The 13,184-nt window shown below is 29.8% G+C and overlaps 1 long non-coding RNA gene across 1 annotated transcript; it reads right to left on the bottom strand.

Moving 5' to 3' along the window:
• Positions 1 to 1,605: 1,605 nt before the first annotated feature.
• On the bottom strand, positions 1,606 to 11,765 carry LOC142332924 (uncharacterized). The gene is made up of 4 exons (XR_012758442.1): positions 11,412 to 11,765; positions 7,848 to 8,021; positions 3,929 to 4,262; positions 1,606 to 1,895 (listed from the first exon to the last, which is right to left on the bottom strand). It is a non-coding gene; the product is annotated as an uncharacterized LOC142332924 (long non-coding RNA).
• Between the last annotated feature and the right edge of the window lie 1,419 nt (positions 11,766 to 13,184).

Here is a 13,184-nt window from a genome sequence, read left to right as displayed (position 1 = left end):
AAGAATTTTGTTATTTGGGAAGTAGAATTACTAAAGATGGACGAAGCAGGAGCGATATAAAATGCCAAATAGCACAAGCGAAACGAGTGGAAGTCGCCAAGTTCACAGCGACCAAAAAAAGCACGCAAAAAGTTCCCAGCAACGTGAAGTCCAAGATGATTGTTTTTTTCGACATTTAAGGCATTATCCATAAGGAATTTGTTCCTCTTGGTCAAACTGTCAATGGGATGTTCTATCGTGAAGTTTTGAAGCAGTTACGCGAAAGCATTAGGCGCAAACGTTCAGATCTGTGGGGTAACAACAGCCGGCTTCTGCACCATGACAACGCGCCCGCGCACACATCGCTAGCCGTTCGGAATTTCTTGGCTTCAAAAAAGACGGTAATGATTCCCCAGCCACCCTATTCGCCTGACCTTGCCCCGTGCGACCTTTTTCTCTTTCCGAAAATAAAATTTCAATTAAAAGGCCGTCGTTTTAACACAATTGAGGAGATTCAGGAAGAAATGCAGAACGTGCTTCGAACACTTACACCTGCAGACTTCCAGGGATGCATGGAATCATGGGGAAAATGCTGGGATCAATGTATCAATGCCCAAGAGGATTACTTTGAAGGAGATAGTGGAAATTATAAGTCATGGTAAGCTATTTTATTTTTATGGTAAAATTCCCCGAACGTTTGGGTAGCACCTCGTATGTATGCGATGCGATTCACTGCACCTGTGACCGGTTACTGAATTAAAAGACATAAAATAAGCGTAATTAAAAATTTTTTTTATATTAAAAAAAATGTGAAACGATGTACGGTCACCTCCTAGTCGTTTTTCGGGTAACACTAAGAACCGGGGAAATCCATTTTTTACCCGTGAAGTACGGGTAATCAGTTATAACTAGTATTTTAATATACAAGGTTTTTGAAATCCACATTCTACGATCACTCAAATTTTTGGGTCCTGTACCGGTCAAATGGCTGCTCCGAAGTAATTATAATACAATATTTGTATAAATTGTATGGCTTCAAATTTTTATTTGTCATCATTATTCTCAAAATCACGCGTTTAATGAAGCGAGCGAAGATCAAAGGGCAATGCCATTGAGCGATTTGGGAAGGGGAACGAAGGGAATCATGACCGGCTAAATATCACCGTAAACCAAAACGAAACCGTAAAAGAGAATTGGAAAATCAGACTTACTATAAAGAGTAGGCGACATTTAAGAAGCTTTAAGTTAAACAAAAACTTCCATTTACAATTTTTACCGTTTAAAATCTGGAAGAAAACATCGATTACGTAGTAAATGTTATAAACACTGCCTTTGGCAATCAGTCGTTGGAGTTAATAATCGAATCAAAGGTACAATGATAGCTTTAGTAGTTCGCGGTTCATACTTCTACACACAGTTGGTTTACGCAAAGTTGCGTGGTTTGAGGTATTGTAAAGTGTATGTCATCGATGGTTTTCTGTATATACTTATTGTTATTATTATACTATTGACGAATCTATCAATTTTTTTTATTTACTATACTTGTATTCAGTCAAAAAGGTAATTTGTGTAGTTTTAACGGTTAACGTGTCATATTAAATAGGTAATGAAAAAAATTACAACAAATCAAATTTTAAATAAATAATATTTATTTTTATTATTTTAAATGTAAATAAGGATATCAAAAACTAAATTCCACGGAATATTAAATGAACTGTTCCGGCATTTGCCCTATTGTATCAAGGGAAAACGTGGAAAAACCTTGATAAGAACAGCTTAACAGTATTTATGTCTATCATACACTGTCAGATTACAGACATATAACATAAATAAATAATACATTATGATATTACAATTTTAATTATAACAAATCATTATGGTTTGTAAATTTCTTCAACATCTGATATCGTTTTTCCCTGTAAAACAAAAAAAAAATTAAATATTATAATTATTAATAATAATAATAATAACGAACTACAATCTTTTATCAATAAAATATATCGAAAGGTTTTCACATGTTACACCCATCTTCAGGAGAATATAGAAAGAATCGAGTGAAAAACATATTATGTGATGCGGTTCATTATAAGTACGAGTATATTACTTCATTTCTAACAATTGATTATGAATATATTTTTGATAAAATGTTACAAAAGGCCTTTATAGTACGAGAAGAAAATTATAATGAATGCAATCAATATATAGATTAACAGAATAAAAGTTCTGAAAGTACTTAGAGAAATGAACACAAACAAACAAATTTACAATTACGAAATCTATTCTGATCGGATCAAAATAAAAATCTAAACAGTATTTTGGTCCTGTGTACTGATATTTGCCATATATATATATATTTTTGTCTTCAGACATTTGACTGGTTTGATGCAGCTCTACAAGATTCCCTATCTAATACTAGTCGTTTCATTTCGGTATACCCCGTACATCCTACATCCCTAACAATTTGTTTTACATATTCCAAACTTTGCCTGTCTGCACAATTTTCTCCTTCTACCTGTCCCTCCAATATTAAAGCGACTATTCCTGGATGCCTTAATATGTAAGCCTATAAGTTTCTCTTCTTTTAGCTATATTTATCAAAATGCTTCTTTCTTCATCTATCTGCCGCAACACCTTTTCATTTGTCACTTTATCCACCCGTCTGATTTTTAACATTCTCCTATAGCACCGCATTTCAAAAGCTTCTAATCTATATATATATGTATATATATATGTATATGTATATATATATATATGTATATGTATATATATATATATATATGTATATATATATATATTTCTGGATTTTGCAACAAAAAAAAAGAAATCCGTTATGTTTCGATTATAAATAAATCAAAAAATTATTGTGCTTTAATGATGAGCAACGCACGTCTGCTATGCTTAATTTACAAAATGTATCAACAGAATTTTGCCTTTCACACGAGTGACGTAAACTAACAAATCGATTTCAACTTTATACGACGGAGGTAAAATTTTACGAATTGATTTCTTTTTTAACCAAAATTTCTTCTACTACCTCTTTAGACTACCTAATAACATATAGATCAGCAGTCTGGTATTTGAAACTCTAATCTTAGTTAGCATTCGTTTTACTGATAAAGCTTACTATTTAAAACTAATATTTGAGTATAAAATAAATAATACGGTACGTATGACCTATTAAACCCTAGTCAAATATACGTTGACTGCGCTGGCATGATTTGTATCGATGATGTATTTTGATTTATATTTACCGATGCAAATGTCTGCCGAGGCATTTACATCGGTGGCAGACCGACCGAGGCCTAGCTGATGATTGCGACATGTAATCGGCTAGAGAACCTAAACACAACCTCCTGTAAAGCCCCTAGGAGCTTGGAACAGAGGGGGTGGTGTGGCAACCAGTAACGTCACAAGGTGGGTGGTCTTCCCCCTACACGGTTGGGATGAATAACAAATATATCAAACAAATATACCTTCTCCGATGTATAACAAATTGTTAGGGAGGTATGATGTAGGGGGTATTCCGAAAGAAATGACTGGCACTAAATAGGAAATCTTGGAGAGTTGCATCAAACCAGTCAAATGACTGAAGACAAAAAAAATAGAATTGTGTTCAGACTGATGATGTATCCCATGAAATTTGGTATTAGTTTTTTTAGATTTTTCTGTTACTGTGTATTGGTGGTTAAGTTATTATGAATATATGTAATAAAATAAGAAAAAAATAAGAAAATAAGTTATTATATATATGTAATTTTTTATATTTTTAATTGCATAAGAACATTTTAGTCAGTCCATTATCCAAGTCTTTTTGATTGACTGTTTGGGCCTTGCGGTCCTCCCAGTACTTTATAACATGTTTCGTTCTTTGTGCCCTTTCTAGTGTTAAAAATGTGTGTTTTTCTGAAGCGAGTGTTTTTTCTTCATTTTCTTATTTAATTTATCTTACCTGTTGTGTCTTCTGGTGCAAGGCCGATTTCCTTCAGATCCTCTTTTATTTCTCTGATCTATTTGCATCCTGTCTTGATGTTTTATAAGTTGAGATTGTACTGTACTAGAACTTTCTTGTAGTATTAAATCTTCTGATTCAAGAAGATTAGTGCGTTTAAACTTTGGAGTAATAAATTGTAAATTAATGATGCGTCAAAAAAACAGCAAATTTCAAATATTAATTATGATTCTGGTCATCTAAAAATATTCTGTTGTTGCCTGCTGTAAAGTATTTCTATGTGATTTATTCACATTATCAATTTATACTGCTTCAAGCTGTAACTTTCTTTTACCTGCAATGAAAATATATAAATGACTTGTGTATTTATTCATTTTTTCATAATTAATTTTAGTGTACTCTTGTAATTGTATTTTATAATGTTATGCTGTATGTTCAAAAATTTATGTCTACGTCAGGATTTGTTTTCAAATTTTAATGTTTAACTATATATAAATTTTTTTGTTGATTTTAATTAAATGTGAATGTCTTTTTTTCTTTTTTCTATTTTTGAAATCGTTATGTATTATTTTTAAATTTATCTATTAGGTTGAATCGAATACATTTATTACCAAATTACAGTTAAATTTATAACAAAAGGGTTTCTATAAAAATAAAAACTATAAATAAAATTATTGAAAAATAATGAATGCTATAATAAAAATGTTATAATGTTAATTTCTGAATTTAAAAAATCATAAAATTTGTAATTATTATTCAAAAGTGATCCGATAGTGAAAAAACAACTGTAGAAATTTTAGGTTTCTTAGTTCTAGTTTATAAAACTGTAATGTTGCAAAGAAAGAAAATGAGGGGCAATATAAAATAAGAAACAAAAGAACTAAAATTTGAAGAGATTCAGAAAAAATTCTAACTTTTTTTTTAAAGTGATTGTGATTATTATGCTGAGCAATAAATATAAGAACCACAATTGAGTTTACTAGATTCTTACAACTAATAATTACTTCAAATTAAAAATATAAATACTATATTTCTTTCATTTTTTGTCAGAAGTATGAAAAATCATTCTAATATACAGAGTGATTCAGGAGGATACGGCAATACTTTGACAACTCATTCTAGAGGCTAAAAACAAGAAAAAAGTTCATATAATCATAGGTCCGAAAACGCTTCGTTTCATTAGCGAGTTATACAGAGTGAAAGATTTCGCCCAAGCTTCAGTTCCTCCGGGTAAATTAAGGTTTTTGAAATTCTGGGAAGGTCAATTAAGGGGCGAATTCAATTGTTACTTATGGTTTTCTAGCTGGAAAATCGAAAAAAAAGGTCCCGGTAATGTATCTCTCTTATTTTCTAAGATATCCTGTGTAAAACGCCAAAAATAGGGTCAAAAAACACATTTTTTTACGTTTGACGTACAATAACGTTGTTAAATTGGCAATAAATCGTACATTTATTAAACATAAATTGTAGAGAATTTAATTATAAGAAGATTGATATAAATAATGTCAACAAAAATGAAATGAAATTTTAAACATGTCGACCACGTTCACTGAAATGTTGTGCGATTTTTCCAAACTTTACTGATTTTTTCTAAAAATTCCCTACTTTTTCTGACTAAGTTTATATTTCCTCACGGTTTAAGATTCATTTGTAGGTATATAGGTTTATTTGTTAATATTTCTACTGTTATTCAATAAAATAATGCGGGAACAGATTTAAATTATTTCTAGATATGTTAGCCACCAACAATATCCACGTAAAAACCGGCAGAGCTGATTCACTCTCCTGGCAAACCCCAGAAATGCAACTCATCAAGCTACTGAGAGTTAACCTTGACAGACTTGCTTAGGAAGAAAATTAAGCGGAATATGAAAATAAAGAATTATATTTTAAAAAAATATTCAACCGTTTTAATACAATTTTGAGATACGGAACCCAACATGACCATATCTCCCAACTTCCTTGACTAGTTCCGTCCAAAATAAAACAGAATTCATTCAATAATTCTGTATTCGGAAGTCACTATACAAAATTTTGTAAAAATTGGTTAATCCAGTCTGAAGATCGAGCAAAATAACAGACAAAAAGTAAATAAGCTGACTACACAGTTGTAGGACCTTCCCATCACACACCTAAAGCTGCGTTTCAGGAAAGTTCTACAATTGTGAGTTGTTTCTGATGCACGGCTAACACACACACGTACACCCAAACTTAATTCTCAAATATTTATCATTTTATTTAAATATAATAATTTTTTGTTTAATTAATTCGATGATTCTAACTAAAGCGTGCGCGCATACCGTAATTAATTCACACAGGTGTGGTGGTACTAGCAGCGACGGTTGGAACTAACTAAACTAATGTAACTTCACAACTTACATAGAAAAAATTTCGCTTGTACGGTTGGCAGACTGATGTAATCACGAGGCTTATCGCACCAGGTACTGACTCGACCAGGCGATTGAGTTTGAGACCCAGCCAGACCGAGTTAGTTTTTTACACCTTAAACATTATTCATTTATTTAATTATATCGCTCAACTGTCACGTCACAATATAGCAGACAAACTATAACAGCATTTTTCGGGGTGCGGGTGCAATTTTGCAAAAGGTTTTATTGCAAATATTGTTATTTTTTAATTAACAAATGTAACTAAGAAAAATATGACCTTAATTAGGACTGAGGGTGACCTTACTATTCAGCCTTATCCCCATGACCTTTTAATTTGAAAATTTAATGGCATCAATGCCCCATACGCAGAAGTAATCTGACCAAGTTTGGTCAAAATTAGTCCAATAGTTCTGGAGATATAAGGTGTTTTAGAGGCCTACATCAAACACACACATATGAACACTAACATTTGGAAAATTTCCATCTGGATTTTTGGGAACATAAGGTGTCAAAATGTTAAAATCTGGTGAAAATTGAATAGTGCACAATACTTTCCCTTCTAGAGCAAATTGTCCAAATTGCCCACTGCATAACAACCAAATCTCTCCAGAATTATTTCTTACTGCTTGCCTGTAATAGGTTTGCAATCGATTTATTAGTTTATCGGTTAGGTGATTCTTACCGCTAAGAGGTAGACCGTCAAATAATTTTTCCCTCTCATATTACTTTTTAATTTACGCATTTGCTTCTGTACATATCCTGTACATTCTAAATTTTTTATTTCAATATTACCACATGGATTCTGTTTAATAACTGATAATTAGCTCCTGGTATCACCATTTCCTAAATAATTAACATAACAAACATTATATTTATTAACAGATTTTATAAATAATTCATTTACGCCTTTTACTTCCATTCCTTTGCTGCGGCCTTAATAATTTTTCAGACAGGATATATTATGTTCACCAATATGTTTATTAACACAATTACAGTATTTTACCATTACATGAACATCCAAAACTTTACCAGAGTCAATGCTAATACAATTTAACACTTGTATCTAAGTTTGTAATTTCCAAGAAATTGTAAACTTTTTTGTATAGATTACAATGGAAATAAAAGATTTCAAGCTGCGTTGTTATATCAACATGCAAATTTGTGGATCTTATATGGCCAAAATATAATAATAATTAATAATAATAATATTATATTCAATATATAAAAATTTGCAGGTTTTATATATTGAATTATTTACAAGAATACTAGACAGTTTACGTACATCTAAGAGTTCATAAAAATCATTATATTCTGATGAATATCTTAGACACTTTTTTAATTTTTTTTAAAAGAACTAACTAGATGGCAATTTCACAGATTTGTACTTATTTGCAACTCAATCTTAAATGTCAATGGTGATTCATCAATATCTACCCCTGATTCCTTTACAGCTTTTGGTTAGTCTGTTACTGAAATGAGACATATTTAGAAGTAATAATTACATAAAACTATTACAAAAACACACTCACTTCAATATTTTAGTAGTGCACATTAGGTTAGAGCCAGCCTCCGTGGTGTGAGTGGTGCCATCTCAGCGTTTCATCTAGAGGTCCTGGGTTCGAATTCCGGTCAGGCATGCCATTTTCACACACCACAAAAATTGTTATTCATCTCATACTCAGAAGTAATACCTAACAATGGTCCTAAAGGTTAAAAAAAAAAAAAAAATTAGGTCAGAAATACACTCTATAAAAAAATCACATGGTATTTGTTTACATTTGATGATAACACCGACATAACAATTGTAAATTAGCAAACATTTAACAAAAAAAATTAGGAAAATCAATTAGTTATCAAAAAATTATATGATTTTGTAAAACGGTAATTCTTCTAGATATGTATTACAGATGTAACAGATTGATTATTTTAAAATTAATTTCACAAAGAAATATCTCGCTAATATACAAGTGTTATATGTCAATGGAACCAGTAAACGCTGAACTGTTACATGACAGAAAAAAGTTTATCTTTTGTTTCTGCCTCCCCTTAAGGAGTTAGTTATACCATTTCAAAGGTTGGTAGTTCAAGACCAGACTGAACCGGTATGTTTAACACTAGAAATTCCTTGATACTGTATACAGCCCCCATTTTGTCACTGGATATAAGCTCAGACAAGTACACACTAATTATATGAACAAGGAATGCTACCGTCTATTTGACCCCAAATGAAGAAAGCTACATTAGATAACCGGATGACTCCATAGTATCATACAAATTAATTTATCAGAGCTAGTTCTACATATTAAGGGGCATGAAGGACATCACAAATAAACCAATTTTGATTTTCTTCAGAGACATTTTAGAGAAAACTTTACTAAAGCAAATTTGTTATCTACATTGCATATACAAAAAAAAACTTTTTTTAATAAAAATCAACCACACCTCTTAAACTTGAAATATATGATTTTTGTTCCTTCGCTTTATCTCTGTTCAGTTTTAATATTTTATAACAGTTTATTGCTATTTTATACATCATACATAGGGGTATCAAAATATCTCGGTACTTTTCAAGAAGATGCCTGCAGGCAATCTGTAATTAGTTGTTAGATGGTGCCACTGAAAGGAGAAAATAAATAAATTAAAATTATAATCTAACTTTACAAAATAAATTTATCTAAGTAACTAAATAAATATATATATATATATATATATATATATATATATATTTTTTTTTTTTTTTTTTTTTTTCTGTTAAGTATCACTTATTTTAAGAAAAAAAAAATTTAATAAATTTTCCCCAATGAGTAACGGATCCCACAAAATTAAAACTTATATATACATAATAAATAAATCTAAAAGTATAAATACAATCTAACCAAACTTAACCTATGCTCGCTTTGCTAGCTAACCTTGACTAGCGAGTGTAGGTTAAGTTAAGTTAGATTATATCTATTTATTATATAAAGTTAATTATAATTTTACTAAATGACTAACTACAGATCGCCTTTCTTCTGCAGGCATATTCTTGAAACGTACCAAAATGCGTACAGTTTTACCAAAATTATACATCCTGGACATTAAACACAAAGTTTTTTTGAAAATTTCCTTTTTCTTTAGCCTTTATTAAAAGGAGTGTTAGATTTAGAGAAAACTACTTAAGCAAATTTGTTAAGCTTAATCTATATATGAATATTTTTTAAAAATGTTTTGAAAATTTATTCCCCATTTCTAAAATATACAATATTTTGTATTTTATTTTTGGCTTTTTTTATTTACTTTTTATTTTTAGACAATTGTTTTTTTTGTCACTTAAAGGGCAATTAAAATTTAAGTAGTTTTGGCTCCCATAATATATCCTGGACCCCAAAATAAGAAGCAATTTTGTTCACTACTTAAAAAAAGTTATACTTTTAAATATTTTTAAACAATTTTTTTATTTATTTATTTTTCTGTTAAGGATCACTTATTTTAAGAAAAAAAATTTAATAAATTTTCCCCAATGAGTAAGGGATCCCACAAAATTAAATTTTTTTTATTTGGAATTGGGATATTTTGATGCTTAAATCTTAAACTGGTAATCATTATAATAAAAAAAAACCCAAAAATTGATATGGGCCCCAAATTTTAAAAAATTCAGAAAAATTCTTATTAAATGTTTTATTATGAAAATAAAAATAACTTTTAATGATTGAATTGCAAAGACCTCACCACTGAAGCTGGAGAGGTTTTGCAATGAAAAAGTAAGGTATTGTAGACTTAAAAGAATTTAATTTTTTGTTGTTTTTGTTTTTTATAACCAAAAAAGTATACGTTCATTTGCAAATATTATTATGGAACAAATGGTAGGGAGAGAAGGTATATAGGAATATAATATAACAAATGAACATACGCATCCAAAGTATTGGAGTCCATGGATAAATGACATGATTGAAAATAATTCAGGAAGTAAAAATTTTATAATAATTTTATTATCGATATTTTTATTATTAAATTTTAAATAGTTATTCTTTTGTGTAATAAATCATTTAATTATAACATTTAACAATCGTTAAACAAATGGATCATTTCATCAATAAACTTAGAAATAGGGTAACTTTAGTAAATTAATGAAGCAGAAGATTACTGTGGTTTAGTATTCCTATTTTGAATGACAAAAAAATTAAGCTTTAGATTGTTTTCTTCACAAAAAAAGAAGAAAATTCTTAGAAGCCAATGATGGGTTTTTGGTGGAATAAAAAGAAGGAATAAAAAAAATTTTTATTCTTATTGGTAAATAATAATACAGATAATGTAAAGAATAAAAAAAAAAAGATACTACATGGATTAAAAAACATATGTCCCAGCACTTGCCCAGATGGATCAAGGGAAATTATCATAAAAGTTTGGTCAGAGCAGCATAAAAGATAAAATAGGCGTGATTAAAGACTGCGTTAATTATTTAAAATATAAATATACTACACGAACATACTAAATATAAAAAATATCTACAAATTCACAATTCAGGACATTAATGAAAATTATCTATACACATATTTATGATCTTGTTGAACAGAGTTGTAGAAAATATTTTCTTACTATTATTATTTAAAAATTAATCGATAGAATAATATTGTTTCTAAAAGAAAAAATTAATTGAACTTTAAATGGTAGGGTAATTTTTTAAAGCATAATAAAGTACATTCTTATAAGACAAAAAATTTTGTTGAGTCATATGAAAATAGTTCATATGAATAGTAATAGCCACTAATTTCCATTTTTACTAAATCGGGCTGTTGTCCAATTTAGTAAAAACTGATATTAATAACTGTCTATTTTTTTAGTAGCAAATATTCCACATTCATAAATATCATCACAAGGATAGGTTAATAAATTTTATTTTCCGATATTAGAAATTAAAAAAAATTGAAAATAATTCATACGTGTGACAAAAAAAAACAATTCACAGTCGATTTTTGCATTTTGAAAACTTGTTCTAACCTTTTGAGGGAGCTCCAAAAGGTGATATTATCATTCAGATGGGAATATATTTAACTATAATAAAAAAAATATATATATAATCTTAGTGAAAATTTAAATAATTCAACATAACTAACCACTGTGCCAAATAACCTCAAACAACAAAATAACCATCAAACACAGTAAAAACCTATCCAAAAGTCGACTTTCGTGGAATCCCGCATCATCAGACGGTACAAAATTCCAAATTTACTTCAAACAAAAATAAAAATTTTCAAAATATAAACCCTTATAACCACAAAACTTGAAACAAATATAAAACGTCACGCTCCTACATTTGTAAACACTGTAACCAACTGCTACAACCAAATATGTCTTTAAATCATCTTCAAAAACGATCTGTTGATTCTTCATTTCGTACTTTTGTTTAAATTTATAAATACATATTCTTCAAGTATACCATTGTATTACTGTTGTTGCAAATTTCCAACATTTCTAAATGATTTTTATAATCCGTAACACTATGCCTACACAATAAATGGTCGGCTGTAATAGACATACCTCTCCGTTTGTGTAAGGATTGTAATATTCCATAAATCTCTTTTTAAAAGATGTTAGTTTTACCAATAAAATTTTATCACATTCATTACATTTAATTTTAAATATTCCTATTAAATCCTCTCCATCAAATTAATTACAATGGTCAACAAAATTTAATTTTTTGTTTGTTAAATGAGAGTTAATGAGGCTGATTCTTATAGTATTTTTTTTAATGCTAATTTAACATACGTTAACAGATCTTTTTCTATCGGGCTCAGTTTTTTGTAATTGAAATTTCTTTTGAAGCAAAAAATGTATGGTGAGCGTAATATAACAATACGTTACATGCATTTTGTACTCGCTTAAAATCTACTTCTTTTGGATTTTCTGCTGTAATTTGCTGTAGGTAGATACCTCTTTTGATTCCAGTAATAATCAGCTAACATTTTTGGGTTCCAATTTCCCTAGTATTGTGTTTCCATTGTAGATATTTCCCGGTGAAAGCGTTTTCAATGTTCATCACTGATAGCGCCGACATTGTTACGGGAAATAATCCAAATGTGAATGTAAGAAATGGATTTTGAGTGACATGTTACACGAAAGTTTTTTATACTTTGGAAGGAGTTAACTCAAGTTTTCTGTAGTTACTGGATTTCTGGTTTCCAAGGAAGTTGTTTACCACATTTTGAAATGATTTTCATGCAGCATCCTCCAAGTCATTCAAACATCGGATCACTCATAACTTTTGTTATTTGTGGTCCAACAAATATACCTTCCTTTATTTTAGCATCGCCTATATTAGGGAATTTGTTTTTTAAAAACTGAAACCCCGCATTATTACGATCCATTCCTTTAAAAAATGCTTAATGCTTGCTTAAGTGTAGTGTTGGAAGATAAAACTTTTTCTGGTTTTACTAATGCCTGACTAACAACATTCTTCTCTCCTACAGTTAATGCCTCTCTCTTTGACACTGCTCTTTTACATATTGGTTTTTCCTATCCCTGCTGTCCCACTCGCACAAAAACCAACAGAACTTGGTGTATCCAAGTTGCAGTACAAGTAAAAGCACTATTACTTCCAGATCTCTACAAATATGCCATTGTTTGAATCTTGCTCAATACAAGTTTCATATTTTCATAAGACTCCATGTGAACAGCGTGTTAATGGTATTGATGGGTATTTATTTCTAATATGAAGTAGAACAGCTTTCAAACTAAGCTTTGATGAGTCAATAAAAAGTCGCCGTTTGTCAGGATGGCGCATATGTTCCAAAGCTTCCAGAAAAGAGTCCATATCATTACAGTATACTAAGAAAGGAAATGTTCAAATTATGACTGTCATGGAAAGCATTTATTTTAGTGTTTGGTTG

This window comes from Lycorma delicatula, chromosome 12 (assembly GCF_047948215.1).
Source record: "Lycorma delicatula isolate Av1 chromosome 12, ASM4794821v1, whole genome shotgun sequence".
Lineage (NCBI taxonomy): Eukaryota > Metazoa > Arthropoda > Insecta > Hemiptera > Fulgoridae > Lycorma > Lycorma delicatula.
This window is presented reverse-complemented; position numbering and strand designations above follow the sequence as displayed.